Source organism: Gossypium arboreum, chromosome 2 (genome assembly GCF_025698485.1).
Source record: "Gossypium arboreum isolate Shixiya-1 chromosome 2, ASM2569848v2, whole genome shotgun sequence".
Taxonomy (NCBI): Eukaryota; Viridiplantae; Streptophyta; class Magnoliopsida; order Malvales; family Malvaceae; genus Gossypium; species Gossypium arboreum.
In genome coordinates, this window is record NC_069071.1 from 99,160,959 (window position 1) to 99,182,121 (window position 21,163).

Genomic DNA, 21,163 nt, shown 5'->3' on the forward strand with positions numbered 1-21,163 from the left:
GTTAAAAATATACTTATGTCATTACTAAGCGAACATAATAATTTATTGAAATAATAGAACTTTATTTATACTGAAGTTTAGCATACTTAACAACATTTCAAATTATTGAACAAAATATAACCTAATCATAATTGAAAGAAAATTTTATTCTGAGTGGAAATAATTTCAATTTTCAGTCCCCCCTACTTAAGATGAGCAATGTCCTCATTGTTAAAAGTGAATAGATACTATACACCAGGTAGGATTCTAAAGAGGAGGTGGTGAGCCAATTTGACTGCTTAAGTACCAAGCTCTCTCGAAATCCAATCCTAGACATGTATATATCTATTGCCACACTTTATACTTTACGACTTGTTCATTTTTATTCTTGATTTCCATCTCTTACTTTATTATGCGAAAAAAATCCAAATTAAACTTAATCCTAAAATAACCTAAGAACATAAATAAAATAAAATCGAGATCCCCCTTTATTTATTTGCAGATTCTTCCAAATTCGACTCATTTTTTGCTCCATCATCTTTATTTTTGCATGAATCGCTTTGCTCCCTCTTTGATAGTGGACTCCATGGTTCAAATATGAAATCTGGAAACTCAGGCATAAAAATAAACGGGTAATTGTATATTTTTGTAAAAGTGTTTCTCATGGAGTCATCCCTTATTTTTGAATATCTCTAATAAGCTTGTTGTTGCCACTGCATATATTGCATTATGTCCATTAACTTTGACATCTCATCTCGAAGATCTAGGTGAGGTGGTTGAGCTCTGAACATTGAAGTCTCAATATCAGGTTCAGCTTCTGGTTCCATTGGTTCCACCCTATCGGGGATATCAACTGATTGCATTGGTTCGATCTCTGTGGGATCTTCTTTTTCTTCTTCAGGATCCTCACTTTCTTCAACTCGTTGTTGTAGAACAGAGTCTCTAGCTATTCGGTAAGGGTCCCAATCTGTGATTGTGCCCTGGCTATAACTTGTCTTCTTTACGATTGCAAGAATTTTAGCTTTCAAGCACAAAATTGTTATCGTAAAGGGAAAGTAAGCTGGGCCAGAATGTCTAACGGCACAATTCCACATTTCTCTTAGGATAATTTTTCCCACATCAATGGTTTTTCCAGTTAAAATCGAGTATAATAAGATCATTCGCTCCAATGAAATCGTAGCTCCATGTGAACTAGGCATAAGGCTGAACCGGATGAAATAGAACCATACCTTTGCAAGTGGTGTTAAATATTCTCTTCTACAAGTGTGGATTCCTTGCTTTGACACAATCCACTTAGAACCTAGAACTGTAAGTTTCTCTAGTATTTCTTGTAAATTTTAAGGCTTGATATTGCTCATTAAGGAAGAATATTCATAATTTTTAAAAAGAAGTAATTCAAAGAACTCATTAATAGCATTTGAAGTTATTGGTACCTTGATTCCGTGGACTGATACTTCCTTCAATTCGCTTGATTTAAATTCGCATAAATTCACGAACTAACTCCTCATCCACACTAGGTCTTTTCTCACAAAACCACTCCTAGCTGAGAGTTTCAGCAACTTGATGAATACGTGCCATAAAATCAATATAATTGTTCTCTTTCAATGTGAAGTGTAACACCCTTTAGCCGAGCCCGAGGCTGGGACTGGGTACGAGGCATTACTTGACTTAAACTCATGCATACGATCATTTCAAATCATGAAATTCGATCGAATTTAAAACTTTTCAATCTTAGTCTAGAAATTCTTAATATGGGTCTACGAGGCCCAAATCGAACTTTTGAAAACTATCTAGAATTAATTTGAAAACCTTTGAAGACTTTGAAAAAATGTCACTTGAAACAGGGCACACGCCCGTGTTGAAGGGCAATACTGTGGTGCTGTTCACACGGCCTAAGCATAAAAAGACACGCCTGTGTCCAAACCCGTGTAAATTAAATTCCAAATTTGAACCTACAGGGATGTCCGTGTCCATGGCCCATGTCCCTTACGCGGCCATGACACACCCGTGTCTTAGCCCGTGTTTAAAAACCTTGACATTCTATTTCTGATGTAAGCAACAAATTAGGGGCACACGGCCAAGGCATATGCCCGTGTCTAGAGGCCGTGTCCTCCACATGGCTGAGACACACGGTCGTGTCTCTGCCTATGTATTTACTACCATTCATACTGACTTGCAAATTCGAGGTGTAGGGGATACACGGTTGAACAACATGCCCATAAGGCTGACCGTGCGTCACACATGGCCTAGTCACACGCCCGTGTGTCTACTTGTGTGAATGATATAAGGCTATCTACCAAGCCTTTTTGCCACCTTGAAACAAAATCTAACACCATCCGTCATACCAAAGTCTAACATAACATGTCTTCCCAACCAAGCGACCATAACTAAGGCCCATACACATTTCACCTATGCTTAAGCAACCAATTTATGCACTTTGCTATTCATACACTGAAATTCACATATTCAACCCTACCAACAAATTTGCATTCATGAAAGACCTTCTTGTATTCATATAACAACTTTCAATATTAGCCATCATTCATGGCCTTATACAAAATGAGTCAAATATTAAAATAAACCAACATATTTTGCCAATTAACAATAACATAAAACTCAAAATCCAAGATCCTATACATGCCATAATAAAAACAAAAGAACTAACTATACCGAGTGCTTCAAGTGATAATGTGACTGGCTTCTCCGACATAGGCAATGATCCTCGAGCTACTTTGATGGCACTATAAGAAAAGGGAGAGGAAAAGGGGTAAGTATAAAGCTTAGTAAATTTCATGAAAATAAACACCAACTAATTATCATACAACAATATGCTCATAACATTTCATAGCTTTTCCATGAATACAGTAAATAGACATAAGTACAACTTACTCATCACCATCTAATACAATTCATATGGCATATATTGAGCCCATATCTCCTACATTTCAAGTAGGTACCTATACCACTCACCACATGCTCATAACATTTCTCATTTCGATATAAATCATAAATATTTCGTTGAATCAATTGGAATATTAGCTCACATACCACCCGATGCATGTCCTAGACTTTTCTTAAACTAGCTGTCGTCTCAATGCTGATGCATGTCCCAGACATCTCTTACACTGGTACTCATGATGTGGCCAATTCATGTCCCAAACATGTCTTACACTAGCTCACATACCACCCAATGTCATGGTACGAATATCCAAGTCTATTCTAAATGTTCAACCAGAAATCTTTACTACATTAATTTTTCGACATGCATTCTCATATTCACAATCATAACAATTTATGAAATATTAATTCAATCATACATCATAACAATATAGTTGCCTTATTGACATACAACTTACCTCGGATTACAAAATGTAGGCGATTAGACTATTTACTCTACTTTCCTAGCTTTCCCCCCGGTCTAAATTCGGTTTTCTTCTTTCTTGGTCTAAAATGATAAAAATTCACTTATTTAATCACCATATTAATAGAAACATCAACAATATATAATTTGGAAAAATTGACCATCTTGCCTTTAGACTTTCACAAAATTACAATTTTGCCCTTGGCTTGTAAATCGATTTTTATCGAATTTCTTCGAATCTAAGCCTAGCCAAACCCTTTTTACTCGTATAGTGACTCAAAATTCCCATTATTTCACAATGTTACTATACATTTTACAAACTTTATAAAATGGTCCTATTAGGGTTTTCATGAGAAGTTCTTTCACAAAAGTTGTTTACTACACAACTAAGATTCATTTTCTTCCATAAAAACTCAGAAAACATCATAAATCCTTTCATGGCAAATCCCTAGACTATCAACCATTTTGCAAAACGGTCCCCCCATTAGCTAGCTCATGCCATAAGGGTTCCAAAAATACCAAACTTATAAAAAATGACCATCTAAATCTCTTACTTGAGAGAAAGATGAATGGTTGAAGTTCAAGCTTCCAAAACCCTTAATTTGTTGGTATTTTCGGTGGAGAAGAAGGTGATAAAAAAATATGATAGTTTTCCTCTTTATTTTATTTATTTATCAATTAAGTCTCCAACACCCACCTAACCTTGACAATTTCGTCAAATCTTGTCCCTAAGGCCGGCCAAGCTTCTTTTAAGGGTCTAATTGCACTTTAAAGGCCTCCAATTATGGCTCTCTAGCTATTTAGTATATCTATCAAGTAAAATAGAACTTTTTACTCTTACACTGACACACAACAAGCTGACGCCATATCCCAGATAGGTTTTACACTAGCTTGTATATCCCGAGGCCGATGCATGTCCTAGACTTGTCTTAAACTAGCTGTCGTCTCGATGCTGATGCATGTCCCAGACATCTCTTACACTGGTACTCATGATGTGGCCAATTCATGTCCCAAACATGTCTTACACTAGCTACATACCACCCAATGTCATGGTACGAATATCCAAGTCTATTCTAAATGTTCAACCGGAAATCTTTACTAGATTAATTTTTCGACATGCATTCTCATATTCACAATCATAACAATTTATGAAATATTAATTCAATCATACATCATAACAATATAGTTGCATTATTGACATACAACTTACCTCGGATTACAAAATGTAGGCGATTAGACTATTTACTCTACTTTCCTAGCTTTCCCCCCGGTCTAAATTCGGTTTTCTTCTTTCTTGGTCTAAAATGATAAAAATTCACTTATTTAATCACCATATTAATAGAAACATCAACAATATATAATTTGGAAAAATTGACCATCTTGCCTTTAGACTTTCACAAAATTACAATTTTGCCCTTAGCTTGTAAATCGATTTTTATCGAATTTCTTCAAATCTAAGCCTAGCCAAACCCTTTTTACTCGTATAGTGACTCAAAATTCCCATTATTTCACAATGTTACTATACATTTTACAAACTTTATAAAATGGTCCTATTAGGGTTTTCATGAGAAGTTCTTTCACAAAAGTTGTTTACTACACAACTAAGATTCATTTTCTTCCATAAAAACTCAGAAAACATCATAAATCCTTTCATGGCAAATCCCTAGACTATCAACCATTTTGCAAAACGGTCCCCCCATTAGCTAGCTCATGCCATAAGGGTTCCAAAAATACCAAACTTATAAAAAATGATCATCTAAATCTCTTACTTGAGAGAAAGATGAATGGTTGAAGTTCAAGCTTCCAAAACCCTTAATTTGTTGGTATTTTCGGTGGAGAAGAAGGTGATAAAAAAATATGATAGTTTTCCTCTTTATTTTATTTATTTATCAATTAAGTCTCCAACACCCACCTAACCTTGACATTTTCGTCAAATCTTGTCCCTAAGGCCAGCCAAGCTTCTTTTAAGGGTCTAATTGCACTTTAAAGGCCTCCAATTATGGCTCTCTAGCTATTTAGTATATCTATCAAGTAAAATAGAACTTTTACTCTTTATGCAATTTAGTCCTTTTTCACAATCAAACGCTAAAATTACTTCACCAAATTTTTCATACACTAATATAGTCAATCTATAACACCAAAATTATAATAAAATGATTTGTCTAACTTCAGATTTGTGGTCTTAAAACGACTGTTCCGACTAAGCCTAAAATCAGGCTGTTACAATTCTCCCCCTTAGGGATTTTTGTCCCCGAAAATCTTACCAGTGAATAAGTTCGGGTATTAATCTCTCATGGTCTCCTTAGGTTCCCAGCCCCATGTCTATGCCAAAAAATTTTCACGAGTGTTATACTTTTATTCATCAATTGTTTGACCTCACAAGCCAAAATCTTAACCAGCTCTTCGCCATAAGTCATATCCGACTGAATCTCAACCTCAGTTAGCACGATCACATGTTAAGGATCTGATCTATATCGACGTAACATGGACACATGGAACATGTCATGAATCTTTTCCAATTCTGAGGGCAAAGCCAATTAGTAGGCAATAGGCCCTACTCTCTCAGTAATCTCAAAAGGTCCTTTGAAATGAGGACTCAGCTTGCCCTTTCTACTGAATCTGAGGACCTTCCTCCACGGGGATACTTTTAAAAACACCTTATAACTAACTTGAAACTCAATTTCCTTTCGTTTCAAATTCGCGTAAGATTTCTATCTATCCAAAGCGGCTCTCAAGCAATCACAAATCACCTTAACCTTCTTTTCTATCTCTTTGACCAAATCGACCCCGTGAATCTGATTCTCTCTAAGTTTCATCCAATACAAAGGTGTCCGACACTTTCGCTCATACAGTACCTCATAAGGCACCATTTTCAAACTCGACTGGTAGCTATTATTGTAGGCGAATTCAACTAGCCGTAAGTACTTTTCTCAACTACCTTGGAACTCGAGAACACAACATCGTAACATGTCTTCTAAGACCTGAATCATTCTTTCTAACTGATCTAGGTTTGCGGGTGAAATGTCGTACTAAAATTCAGTTTTGTTCCCAATGCCTCTTGCAACTTCTTCCAAAACCGCGAGGTAAACCTTGGATCTCTATCCAAAATAATTGACAAGGGCACTCCATAAAGTCTCACGATCTCGAAAACATATAATTCAACCAATTTCTCAAGAGAATAGTCAGTACGCACCGGTATAAAATGTGCTGTCTTGGTAAGCCTATCAACAACAACCCAAACAGAATCCTTTTTCCTCGGCGTCAACTGCAATCCTGATACAAAATCTATGGTTACACGGTCCCATTTCCATTCGGGAACCATTACGGGTTGAAGCAAACCCGAAGGTCTTGGTGTTTAGCCTTCACTTGTTGACAAACTAGACACTTAGAAACATACTCAGAAATGTCTCTTTTCATCCCTGACCACCAGTACATTTTCTTTAAGTCGTTATACATTTTCATACTATTCGGATGGATAGATATGCAACCACTATATGCCTCTCGTAAAATCTTCTGTATGAGCACATTATCCTTGGGCACACAAATTCTGTCTCGATACATCATGCAACCGTCGGTACCAACATAAAATTCTGATTCATTTCCCATCTCACACTGAGCCATCTTAGCTTGCAAATCCTTATCACCTTTCTGAGCTTCACAAATCTCTTAAAGGAATATTGGTTTAGCTCTCATCTCAGCTAGAACTGAACCACCATCAGTCACAGTCAATTGAATATTCATAGCCCTCAAGGCAAATAATGATTTCCTACTTAATGCACCAGTGACTACATTCGCCTTCTTGGGGTGTAGTCAATCACCAACTCGTAATCCTTTATCAACTCCAACCATCTTCGTTGCTGTAGATTCAGCTCCCTTTGAGTCATCAAATACTTTAAACTCTTATGGTCAGTAAATACCCGACATCTCTCTCCATATAAATGGTGTCTCCAAATTTTCAACGCGAACACGATGGTAGCCAACTCTAAATCGTGCGTCGGGTAGGTTTTTTCATGTGGCTTCAGTTCTCTCGAAACGTAAGCTATGACCTTACCTTCTTGCATGAGTACGCACCCCAATCCATTCAAGAAGGCGTCACTATATACCCCAAACTCCTTTCCTAGTTCTGGTTGCACTAAAACTAGAGCTTCAGTTAACAAAGCCTTTAGATTTTCAAAACTCTGTTGGTACTTTTCTGTCCATTCAAACTTGACATTTTTCTGTAACAACCTTGTTATCGGAGTAGCTATCATCGAAAATTCATTTACAAATCTTCTATAGTACCCTGCGAAACCCAGAAAGCTTCGTATCTCTGACACATCCTCAGCGGTTTCCACTCAACAATAGCCGAGATCTTACTCAGGTCAACTCTGATCCCATCACCCGACACAATGTGTCCTAAGAATCCTACCTCTCGGAGCCAAAACTCACTTTTGCTAAACTTAGCATACAACTGCTTCTCTCTCAAAGTTTGCAAAACAGTTCTCAAATGTCCCGCGTGTTCACTCGCATCTCGAGAATAAATCAATATATCATCAATAAAAACCACTACGAACTTATCCAAATACGACCAGAAAATGTGGTTCATCAAGTCCATAAACACTGCAGGGGCATTTGCTAAATCAAAGGGCATGACAAGGAACTCATAGTTCCCATACCTCGTCCTAAACACGGTTTTCGGTACATCTTGCTCCTTTACTCTGAGCTGGTAATAATTGGATCTTAAGTCTATCATAGAAAACACAGTGGCTCCTTTTAATTGGTCAAATAGATCGTCTATCCTTGGCAAGGGATACTTATTCTTTACGGTCACCTTGTTAAGCTGTCTGTAGTCTATACACAACCTCATCGTCCCGTCTTTCTTTTTCACAAAAAGTACCGGAGCACCCCATGGAGAATAACTCGGTGTCGCAAAACCTTTATCCGTTAATTCTTGTAGTTGAACTTTCAACTCTTTTAATTCTGTCAGAGCCATCCTATACGGAGCAATCGAGATGGGTGCCGTGCCAAGGACTAACTCAATTATAAATTCGACTTCCATCACTGGAGGCAATTCAGGTAATTCCTCTAAAAACACATCCGTGAACTCACATACCACTGGTACTGACACGATCTTCAATTCAAATGCTTGAGTATTCAATACAAAAGCTAGGTAAGCTTCATACCCTTTTCTTAAATATCTCACTGCCGACATGGACGATATCACTATAGGTGAATTATCTATTTCACCCGTTTCTACCCAAAGAACATCCCTGTTTTCACATTTCATCTCGATAACTATTCGTCCACAGTCTACCACAACACCATGAGAAGTTAACCAATCCATCCCAAGGATTACATCAAATTCATTAAACGAAAATAACATTAAGTTAGCTGGAAAACAATGACCTCTAATCATCAAGGGACAATTTCTACATACTTGGTCAACTAACACATGTTTGCCTAATGGGTTGGACACTTTTATTACAAATTCAGTGGACTCGACTATCACATTCATACGGGGTATCAATTTCATACAAATATAGGAATGGGTAGACGCCGGGTCAATCAAAGCAACGATAGATATACCATGGATAGAGAAGGTACCCGTAATCACATTGGGAAACTCTATCTCTTCACGGGCACGTATAGCATAATTCTTTGTAGGCGCTCTACCCTTGGACCTTATAGTGGCATCTCTAGGTGCACCTCTACTGCTAGCCCCATTTCCTGGGTTCTTATGTGGTCTACCCCTTGAAGGAGCATTACTGGATCTTACACTTTGATCCTTATCTTTCTCGACCATATCGGGATAGCTATGAATAAAATGGTCCAATGACCCACATTTAAAGCAGTTTCTTTCATTACCTCGGCACTCACCGACATGACGTATATTGCAGTGCGAACATTCTAGTCTATTTGGTCGGGCACTAACAACACTTGCGATAGAAGTGGTTTGAGCTTTAGACACTGTATGCTGCTTGCTCTTATTTCTCTTCGAAAATCCTACTGACTCATTTGATTGAGCAGAAAACTCTCTCAACCTCTTAGATGAGGTCTGGTGTGATTTCCCCATCTGTCTTTTCTTTGAGTCATGAGACTCAATGTCAGCTTTTCTCTTTTCTTTGGCAAATTCTTCGGCCTTACATGCTCTCTCAACGAGCACCACAATTTCCCTTATCTCCAAGATGCCAACCAGTAAGCAGACGTCTTCATTCAGACCATCTTCAAATCTCTTACACATGATGGCTTATGTAGATACGCACTCTCGTGTATATTTGTTGAGCCTCACAAACTCGAGCTTATATTCCATGACCGCCATGCGACCTTGCTTTAGTTTGAGGAACTTTTTCCTCCTTTGATCGATGAACCTCTGACTAATGTATTTCTTTTCGAATTCTTCTTGGAAGAATGCTCAAGTTACTCGCTCTCTCAGTACGACTGACATGAGAGTGTTCCACCATTGGTAGGCTGAGTCTCACAAGAGTGACACTACAAACTTTATACACTCCTCAGGTGTGTATGATAGCTCATCAAAGACCCTAATAGTATTCTCCAACCAAAACTCTACTCTCTCTGGGTCATCATCTATGTTTGCTTGAAATTCCTCGGCCTCGTGCTTTCTAATTGTGTTCATTGAAGGTTTCTCTCTTCTAGCCATTTCTGGTCCTTGAGAAACTATATGAATGGGTTGAGGAATTGGGAGAGGTGGGGGAGGTGGAGTATTCAGATTTGCACGAATAGACTCTGAGTACCACGCATCCGTCATATGGAGATAAGCCTCTCTAGCTCTTTCGCCCTGACTCATTGTCACGGGCCCACTATCCACTGGCGCGGTCCCTTCTACAGGAGCCGGGGCATTACTCTCACGTCATCCACCGTAGCTACGTCCGGATCCATTCACTGTATTTAAAAACACAATTTATCTCATCAGAAGTCTCCACACTATCAATATACAATTATGGCATGTATAGCTAGACTCATACTCACGCTAGGTTAGTCCTAGAATCGACTAAACCATAACCCTGACACCACTAAATGTAACACCCTTTACTCGAGCCCGAGACCAGGTATCTAATATGGGTCTACGAGGCCCAAATCGAGATTTTGAAAAGTATCTAGAATTAATTCGAACGACTTTCAAGACTTTGAAAAAATGTCAATTGAAATAGGGCACACGACCGTGTGGCCCTGTTGACCTGGCTGTGCCAAAGGCCCGTGTGGTTCATACCGCCTAAGAATAAGGGGACACGCTCGTGTCTGAACCCATGTGTATTAAATTTCAAATTTGAACCTACAGGGGTTTTCACACAGCCTGAAAGACGCCCGTGTCCATGGTTCGTGTCCCTCGCACGACCATGACACGGCCGTTTCTTAGCCTGTGTCTAAAAACCTTGACATTCTATTTTTGACGTCAACAACAAATTAGGGGCACATGCCCGTGTCCAGAGGTCGTGTCCTCCACACAGCTGAGACACACGACTGTGTCTCTGCCCGTATATTTACTACCATGCATACTGAATTGAAAATTCGAGGTGGGGACACACGGTCGAACAACACACCCATAGGGCTGACCGTATGTCACACACGGCCTAGTCACACGCCCGTGTGTCTACCTATGTGAACGATATAAGGCTATCTACCAAGCCATTTTGCCTCTTTGAAACACAATCTAACACCACCCATCATACCAAAGTCTAACATAACATGTCTTCTCAACCAAGCGACCATAACTAAGATCTATACACATTTCACCTATCCTTAAGCAACCAATTTATGCACTTTGCTATTCATACACTAAAATTCACATATTCAACCCTACCAACAAATTCACATTCATGAAAGACCTTCTTGTATTCATATAACAACTTTCAATATTAGCCATCATTCATGTCCTTATACAAAATGAGTTAATTATTAAAATACGCCAATATATTTGGCCAATTAACAATGATGCAAAACTCAAAAGTCAAGATCCTATACATGCCATAATCAAAACAAAAGAACTAACTATACCTAGTGCTTCAAGTGATAGTGTGACTGGTTTCTCAGACGTAGGCAATGATCCTCGAACTACTTTGACGGTACTATAAGAAAATGGAAAGGAAAATGGGTAAGCATAAAGCTTAGTAAGTTGCATGAAAATAAACATCAATTAATTATCATACAACAATATGCTCATAACATTTCATAGCTTGTCCATGAATACAATAAATAGACATAAGTACAACTTACTCATCACCATCCAATACAATTCGTATGGCATATATTGAGCCCATATCTCATACATTTCAAGTAGGTACCTATACCACTCACCACATGCTCATAACTTTTCTCATTTTGATATAAATCATAAATCTTTCATTGAACCATTTGGAATATTACCGGATACTCAATAACCTTGAACATGGGATAAGATGTCGACGCCATGTCCTAGACATGATCTTACACTGGCTAGTACATTAAAGTCGATCTTGTGTGCCAGATAGGTCTTACACTGACTTTCATATATCGAGGCTGATGCCATGTCCCAGACAAGTCTTACACTGGCTATCATCTATCGGTGTCGATGGCATGTCCCAGACAGGTCTTACACTAGCTTGTATATCCTTAGGCCAATGCATGTCCCAAAAATGTCTTACACTATCTCTCGTCTCATTGATGCATGTCCCAGACAGTCTTACACTGGCTCACATACCACCCAATGTCATGTTATGAATATCCAAGTCTATTCCAAATGTTCAACCGAAAATCTTTACTACATTAATTTCTCGACATGCATTCTCATATTCATAATCATAACAATTTATGCAATATTAAATCAATAATACATCATAACAATATAGTTTCATTATTGACATACAACTTACCTCGGATTACAAAATATAGGTGACTAGACGATTTACTCTACTTGCCTAGCTTTCCCCCCGGTCTAAATCCAGTTTTCGTCTTTCTTGGTCTAAAATGATAAAAAATTCACTCATTTAATCACCATATTAATAGAAACATCAACAATATATAATTTGGAAAAATTGACCATTTTGCCCTTAGACTTTCACAAAAATTACAATTTTGCCCTTGGCTCGTAAATTGATTTTTATCGAATTTCTTCAAATATTAAGCCTAGACGAACCCTTTTTACTCTTATAGTGACCAAAGATTCCCATTATTTCACAGCATTACTATCCATTTTACAAACTTTACAAAATAGTCCTATTAGGGTTTTCATGAGAAGTTCTTTCACAAAAGTTGTTTACTACACAACTAAGATTCATTTTCTTCCATAAAAACTCAAAATACATCATAAATCCTTTAATGGAAAATCCCTAGGCTATCAACCATTTTGTAAAATGGTCCTCCCATTAGCTAGCTCATGCCATAAGGGTTCCAAAAGTACCAAAATTATAAAAAAAAAATGAGCATCTAAATCACTTACTTGAGAGAGAGATGAATGGTTGAAAGATCAAGCTTCCAAAACCCTTAATTTGTTGGTATTTTCGATGGAGAAGAAGGTGATAAAAAAAATATGATAGCTTTTCTCTTTATTTTATTTATTTATCAATTAAGTCACCAACACCAACCTAACCTTGACAATTTGGTCAAATCTTGTCCCTATGGCCGGCGAAGATTGTTTTAAGGGTCTAATTGTACTTTAAAAGCCTCCAATTATGGCTCTCTAGCTATTTAGTATATCTATCAAGTAAAATAAAACTTTTACCCTTTATACGATTTAGTCATTTTTCGTAAATATGCTCACAAACGCTAAAATTACTTCACCAAATTTTTCATGCACTAATATAATCATGCTATAACACCAAAATAATAATAAAATGATTTCTCTAACTTCATATTTGTGGTCTCGAAACCACTATTCCAACAAAGCCCAAAATCGGGCTGTTATATGAAGGCTTTCTTTGAATACATCTGTTGATTCTTGAAAACACTTTCGTATCTCGCTTTGGCTTTTTCACAGTGGAATGTGCTTTGTGATTCATCAATTTGGGTAGAGGCACGAGTTCTTTTGCATGGCATGATTAACCTGAACATAAGATGGAAAACAATTTCTCAAAATTTTAATTAATATAAAATATTAATAATTCAATAAATTGAAAAATTAAATGATTAAATAAAATTTAAAATTTAAGAGAAAAATTTTTCTTACCACCTTTTTATAAAAATTAAGACTCCTAAAAAAATAATTAGAAAACAAAAGAGGTTGATTTAGGGTAGATTGGAGGATTATCGGCTAAGGATGGGATGTTGGTGTGAGTAATAGCGCTGATGTACCGCACGGGTGCTGGGCAGCAAGTGGACGCGTAGAGTAGGTTCAAGGAGTGGCACAATCTAGCGTGGACAGTTGCTTGGCAGCAGGCAGCAATGGGGCATGCGCAAGTTGGGTAGAGGAGCAGGTGCAGCGCCAATGAGAAGCAACAAGGAGTGGCTGCTAGTGCACCTTTCTGCGTGGGCTACTAGGTGTGCACGGAAGCAGCAGGTGTGCGTGAGGTGAGCTGCTGGCTAAATGGCTGTCAAGCGATGTTGTGGCTGATAAGTTGGAGGCTTGCGGCTAGGGAGTTAAGGGGTACAGCACTAGGTGGTTTGGTGGGATAGAAGTTTGAATGAAGAAAGATGGAGAAGATTGGTGATATTTATAGTGAGGAAATAAGAGTTAAAGTAGAATTCTTAGAAAAATTTAATAATTAATATGATGTATATTAGATTATTATTTGCTATTAATTTATTAAGATAAAAACTTATCAAATAAAATATGATTAAATTAAAACTAATCCTAACTTTATATAAAGTTGATAATAATTAATATATATTATAATAGATATAATTATATATTAATAATTAGCATCTTTTTATTGATCTAAAACATTTATTATAGATGCCTTTTGAAAATATTTACAAAAGATACATCTAATTTTTATATTTACAAAAGAGCAACCAAATTTTAAAATAGTTCAATTAAGTCCCTAGACTTAATGAAAATTTGAAATTGAGTTGCAATTTTAAAACTTGGATCAAAATTGACCCTTTTTATTTGAAAATTTAAAAATTTAGTTTGCCATTTAGGGAATAATTTCTCGAAAAATTATGTCAAAATCAATTCCCAAGAAAGATTGGAGGGGTCACAAGCGGTCCTGCTTAAGTTTCAATCTCCTAGACAGAATTTATTTAAACATACTAATCCCAAAAATACATTCTAAATCATTTATTTAAAAAGAAAACAAGAAAATTTAATCATTTGATAAAATGTACAAAATTTTCTGTTCAATTTTATCTCCCCAATAATGTTTCAAGCATTGAGCTTTAACTCGAAAAATACCTCCCTTACCTTGAAGGTCGACAACTCTGTACGGATAAACTCAGTGAATTGTAAATGGGCCGGACCAACGTGATTTTAACTTACTTGGAAAGAACTTTAATCTGGAATTAAATAATAAGACTTGCTGACCTGTTTCAAATTCTCAAACTCGAATATGCTTGTCTTGCCATTTCTTAAGTCTCTCTTTGAGTAATTTGGCATTCTCGTATAAGAACATTCAGAATTCTTTTAACTCGTTGAGCTAGATCATCCGTCTCTCTTTAGTAAGCTTAAGATCCAAGTTGAGTTGTTGGAGAGCCTAGTAAGCTTTGTGCTCTAACTCCAAAGGCAGATGATAGGCTTTCCCAAAGACCAACCTATAGGGTGACATCCCTAAAGGTGTCTTGTATGTTGTCTTGTAAGCCCATAAAGCATTATCTAGTCTTTTGGACCAATCTCGTCGATTTGGGCAAACTACCTTCTCAAATATGCCTTTGATCTCTTTGTTTGCCAGTTCAACTTGTCCATTCATTTACGGATGGTAAGCTGTGGCAACCTTGTGCTTCACTCCATGTTTGTCAAGTAACCATTTCAACCACTTGTTCACAAAATGGGACCCTTCATCACTAATGATGGCTCTTGGGGTTCCAAACCTTGTGAACACATGCTTCCGCAAAAACTTCATCACAACCTTAGCATTGTTTGTCGGATATGCTTCAGCCTCAATCCACTTAGGCACGTAGCCTATAGCTACCAACATGTACTTGTGACCAAAAGACAAAAGGAAAAGACCAAGAAAGTCAATACTCCAAACATCGAACAATTCTATCTTAATGATGCTTGTTTGCAGTATCTCGTTTCTGTTGGTGACATTTCCAACCCTTTGACATCGATCACAACTCTTTACGTAAGCATATGCGTCTTTAAATAGTATTGGCCAAAAGGATCCAGCTTGCGATACTCTGGCCGCAGTGTGTGTACCTCCTAAGTGTCCCTCACTCAGAGCTGAGTGACAGTGGTATAGAATCTTATGTACTTCATCTTCTGCCATGCACCTCCTGATCATTTGATCTGTACACTTTTTAAGCAAGTAAGGTTCTTCCTAGAAATAGTACTTCACATCATGGAGAAACTTTTTCCTTTGATGATATGTCTTATCAATCGGTATCAAACCACAAGCTAAATAGTTAGCAATATTAGTAAACCAAGGGGTATTATGGACATGATTTACCTTCAGTATGTGTTCATCTGGAAGTGTTTCCTGAATGGGTATAAGTGGAGAATTCCCTTCTTGTGGCTCCAATCTGGAGAAGTGGTTTGCTACTTGGTTTTCTACTCCCTTTCGATCTTGAATTTCTAAATCAAACTCTTGAAGTAGAAGTACCCATCGGATCAGTCTCGGCTTAGCGTCTTTCTTGGCAAGCAAATACTTAATCACTGAGTGATCCGTATAAATAGTCACCTTGGTACCTACAAGATAAGATCGAAACTTGTCAAAAGCAAACACAATAGCAAGTAACTCTTTCTCTGTTATCATATAATTTAGTTGAGCTCCTGTCAGAGTTCGACTTGCATAGTAGATGGGATGAAAAACTTTGTTCCTTCGCTAGTCTATGACAGCTCTTATCGCGAAGTCACTTACGTCACACATCAGTTCAAATGGCAAATCCCAGTCTAGTGTGACGATTATGGGTGCCAAAACTAGTCGACCTTTCAAATCTTTAAAAGCTTTTAAACACTCCTCATTAAATTTAAAAGCCCGTCCTTTTCCAATAATTTGCATAAGAGTTTAGTAATTTTGGAGAAGTCCCAGATGAATCTTTGATAGAAACCTCCTAACACCCTTTACAGATATTGAAGGTGGGAGTTTCTCAAAAACATATACCTTTGCTTTATCTACCTTGATTACATGTGTCGTTATTCGATGCCCTAGAACAATACCTTTTCGTACCATGAAATGACATTTTTCCCAATTGAGTACGAGGTTTGTTTCTTCGCATCGCCCAAGTACCTTGGCTAGATTGGCTAGGCACTCATCATATGTATCTCCAAATACTGAAAAATCATCCATAAATACTTCCATGTATTTTTCAACCATGTCAGTAAAAATAGACATCGTACATCTTTGAAATGTAGCAGGTGCATTATATAAACCAAATGGCATGCATCTAAATACGAATGTACCATACGCGCAAGTGAATATTGTCTTGTGTTGATCTTACAGTGATACCGTAATCTGGTTATACCCCGAGCATCCATCAAGAAAAAAGTAGTAGTCTCGCCCTGTGAGTCTATCTAGCATCTGGTCTAGAAACGGCAAAAAAAAGTGATCATTCCTAGTCACCTTGTTCAGCTTCCAGTAATCGATGCAAATTCTCTATCCTATAACCGTTCTAGTTGGTATCAACTCGTTATTCTTGTTTTTAATGACCGTAATACCTCTTTTCTTTGGCAGGCACTGGACTAGACTTACCCATGAATTATCTGAGATGGGGTAGATTATACCCGCATCTAACCACTTGATGATTTCTTTCTTAACTTTGTCCTTCATGATGAGGTTGAGTCTTTGTTGTCCATTAATCATCCCTTTTTCGCCATCTTTCAGGATAATCTTATGCATGCGTATAGATGGACTAATTTTACGGATATCAACTATGGTCCATCTGATAGCATTCTTGAACTGTTTCAATACCGGGATGAGTTTCTCTTTTTGCTCAGTAGTTAATTCTATTGAAACAATCATAGGAAGAGTAGAAGAGTTACCTAAATAAACATATTTTAAATGTGAAGGAAGTACCTTGAGTTCTAATTTAGGAGGCTTCTTGATTGATGCTTTTGGTTGGGCATAATCCCTATTCTCTATCTCCAAAGATTCAAAGCGGGATTGCAGATTAAATCCCCTTTGATTACCTTCTAACAAAGCTAAGTATTCATCCTCCTCTTCATCATTTGGAGGATTTGATGTCAAAATTCATTCCAATGGGTCCTTAACATAGTTGAGTTCCTTCTCCATGATTAAATCCTCTAAATCGGGCACTGCAGAAAAATCATCAATTGTGTTAGGAAATTGCATAGACTTAAAAACGTTAAATATTACTTGATCATCCTAAAAACGCATAGTAAGCTTGCCCTTCTACACATCAATAAGGGTCCTTCCGGTTACTAAGAACGGTCTTCCTTGGATTATTGGCACCTCTTTGTCTGCTTCAAAGTCTAGAATCACAAAGTCAGCAGGAAAGATAAATTTATCTACACATACCAATACGTCCTCTATTTTTCCTTCTGGGTGTGCTAAGGATCGATCTTGTAATTGAAGTGTAACCATAGTTGGTCTAACTTCACCTATCCCCAACATTCTAAATATTGACACGAGCATCAAGTTGATACTTGCACCCAAGTTACATAGTGCCTTACCACAATATGTTGCTCTAATGTTGCAAGGTATGGTAAAACATCCAGGATCCTTCAAATTTGGGGGTAGTTTGTCTTGAAGATATGCACTGCATTCTTTTGTTAGGGCTACCATCTCAAATTCTCCAAGCCTTTGTTTTTTAGACAGGATATCCTTCATGAATTTGATGTAGTTCAACATTTGTTCAAGTGCTTTAACCAACGAGATGTTGATATGAATTTGCTTGAGTATGTCTAGGAACTTCTTGAATTGAATTTCCTACTTCTGCTTCTAAAGTCTTTGAGGGTAGAGTGGTGGAGGTTTCTTTACTGGAACTGGTTGATTCATCTTCTGTGGTAATTCTGCATCTAACGGAGTTGTTAGTTGATCAGAATTAACTGGTTCTGAAGTTACCTTGTCAGATTTTGCAAATTCTAGTTCTTGTGAAACTAGAATTTCAATACTTGGTTGAACGTCTTCTGAGTCTTGAGCATCAGCTAGCTCCTTTTGAACTTCGACGGTATTGGGCTCTAATGTCTTTCTGCTCCTCAATGTCAATGCCTTACAATGCTCCTTCCCTGGATTTCTCGAATTCTCCGTATCACTAGGTAAAGCACCTTGTGGTCGGATTCTGAGTTCAATTGCAAGCTGGCCCATTTGGTTTTCCAGGTTTTTGAATGTAGCTGCTTGGCTTTGGATTAAGGCATCATTCTTGGCCATGTATGCCTTCAATAAATTTTCTAAGCCATTGGATGGTTCAGCTTGGGTTGGTTTCTGAACTTATTGGGGAAAACTATGTGGCTAGGTCAATCTAGGTTGGGCGTAAGTATTACTGGTTCCAGCCCCTTGGTTACTCCAAGAAAAATTTGGGTGATTTTGCCATGATGGGTTATAGAAATTGGATTGCAGTCCTTGCCTTCCTCGATTTTGATTCTGGTTACCCATGTAATATATAGATTCTGGGTTCGATTAACATTCTTCAAAGAAATGTCCTTCCCCATAATAGACACAAGTTATATTTTCAAATTGATTTGGTGGCTATGCTGCAAAAGTATTAGACCCATTAGTAGTAAATTTTTTTAACATTGAGGATATTGATGATACATGAGATGCAAGTGAAGTAAGAGCATCTACTTCATGTATTCCAGTAACTCATTTTCCTGACGCTGCTCGATTGGTTGTCCATTGATAATTGTTGCTGGCAATCCTCTCAATGATTTCATAAGCCTCGTTATAAGACTTATAAAGGAGAGTACCACTAGCAGAAGCGTCCACTACCATCCTCGTGTGGACATTGAGACCATTATTAAATGTCTCAAGTTGGATGCTATATGGGATTCCATGATGATGGCACTTTCGTAATAATTCTTTGTACCTTTCCCATACCTCATACAAGGACTCATCATCCATTTTTTGGAAGGCAGTAATCTCATTTCTCAACTTAGCATTCTTGTTAGGCGGGAAATACTTCATAAGGAATCTTTTTGCTAGCTCTTGCCATGTGGAAATTGAATTTGATGGCAATGAGTTCAACTAGGCTTCAGCTCTATCCCTTAGTGAATACGGGAATAGTTTCAATCGTAATGCATCTTCGGGTACTCCGGCTAACTTGAAAGAATCGCTCACCTCCATAAATAGTCTTAAGTGTAGGTGAGGATCTTCGGTAGGCATTCTACTGAATTGGCCCACTTTCTGAAGCATCTGGAACATGACTAGCTTCAGCTCGAACTGTTGTGCCTCAATTTTGGGTGTCCTAATACCCGAATTAAGATCATTAAGCACTGGCACTGCATACTGTCTTAAAGCTCTATCCCTATCATTACTAATAACGATAGGATTTTGAACAGGGTTTGCTCTGTTTCCTTGATTCGGATTTTCGAAGTTAATCTCTTTAGTCCTTCTCTGACTTGCTTGTCTTCTTTACTATCGAAAAGTTCGTTCAATCTTAGGTCTACAGGGAGTAAATCAATAATTTGGTCAATACTCATAAACACCTAAAATAATCACAGAAAAATTAATTGAGTTAAAAATTGAACAGAAAAATAAACCAAAATGCAAAACTAAGAAATTCACAAAAAATGACTTTTTAAAACGTTCCTCGGCAATGGCACCAAAAACTTGGAACGACGGATATGCAAGTGTACACACTTGCAAGTAATAAAGTGACAAGTAAATGTTGAGTTATTGTACCCACAGGGACTATGAAAACAATTATTTATGAATGCTATTTAAAACACTTTGGTGAAAAAATTATTTTGTTTGAAGAGGGTGATTAAAAACTAAGATTTTAAACTAAATAAAAAAATCTCAGATGCACGATTTCAAAATTTGAGTTTAATCAAGATGACATAATTGTGTTAGATCAATTACATTTCATAACTTAGAATAATTAAACTCATGTTTATATTGTTACAAATAAATTCACGGCAACTCGGTAATTTGCTAACTTATGAACATACTCACCTACCAAAATCCATTCATCTATTGACTATATCTTTATGTCAATTCAACTGATTAAACAAATCTTTAATAGGCAAATATGTTATTACGCATACATACTTATTAAATCAAAATAATCTCTTGTACATATCCCTATGTCAATTCAAACGATTAATTAAATCTAATAGGCACATAAAAGACTATGTGAGGTAACAAAGTATCTCTACCTTGAAACAGTTTAATCACAATAATCTTGAAAGTTATGCAAGGCAATTGTATTGTCAGATACCGTTGCTAATTTAACCCTTAGCTATCTTAGATGGTTAAACATACACTTATTAAGTACTATGTCCATTAATTACAATTTACATGTATTTAAATAATTAATTCATTAGCTACCTCACAATTATAATGCAAGAATAATTAGTCATGATTTTACTTAACCAAGCATCTTATCGAGGCCTATAACAGCATAAACACAATTTTAACAATTTTAGCAAATGAAATGCAATCAACCTAACATGAATTAAATTCAAGCTAAATTGATTAAATTAACTATTCCAACAACATTAATATTCATAAATGTGTTAATCATAACAACAACAAAAATTAAAGAGATAGGAAGCAAGAATCAAATCCAGTGTTTTTTCGTGGCTTGAGTCGTTTGCTCTGTTCTTCCTTCTCCATTGTCCTCATCAACCAAGGCTAC

The 21,163-nt window shown here is 37.1% G+C and overlaps 1 non-coding gene across 1 annotated transcript; it reads left to right on the plus strand.

The window, feature by feature from the left end:
• The first annotated feature begins 19,351 nt into the window (after positions 1–19,351).
• Positions 19,352–19,458, plus strand: LOC128289726 (small nucleolar RNA R71). Its single transcript, XR_008279371.1, has one exon. It is a non-coding gene; the product is annotated as a small nucleolar RNA R71 (small nucleolar RNA).
• The last annotated feature ends 1,705 nt before the right edge of the window (positions 19,459–21,163 follow it).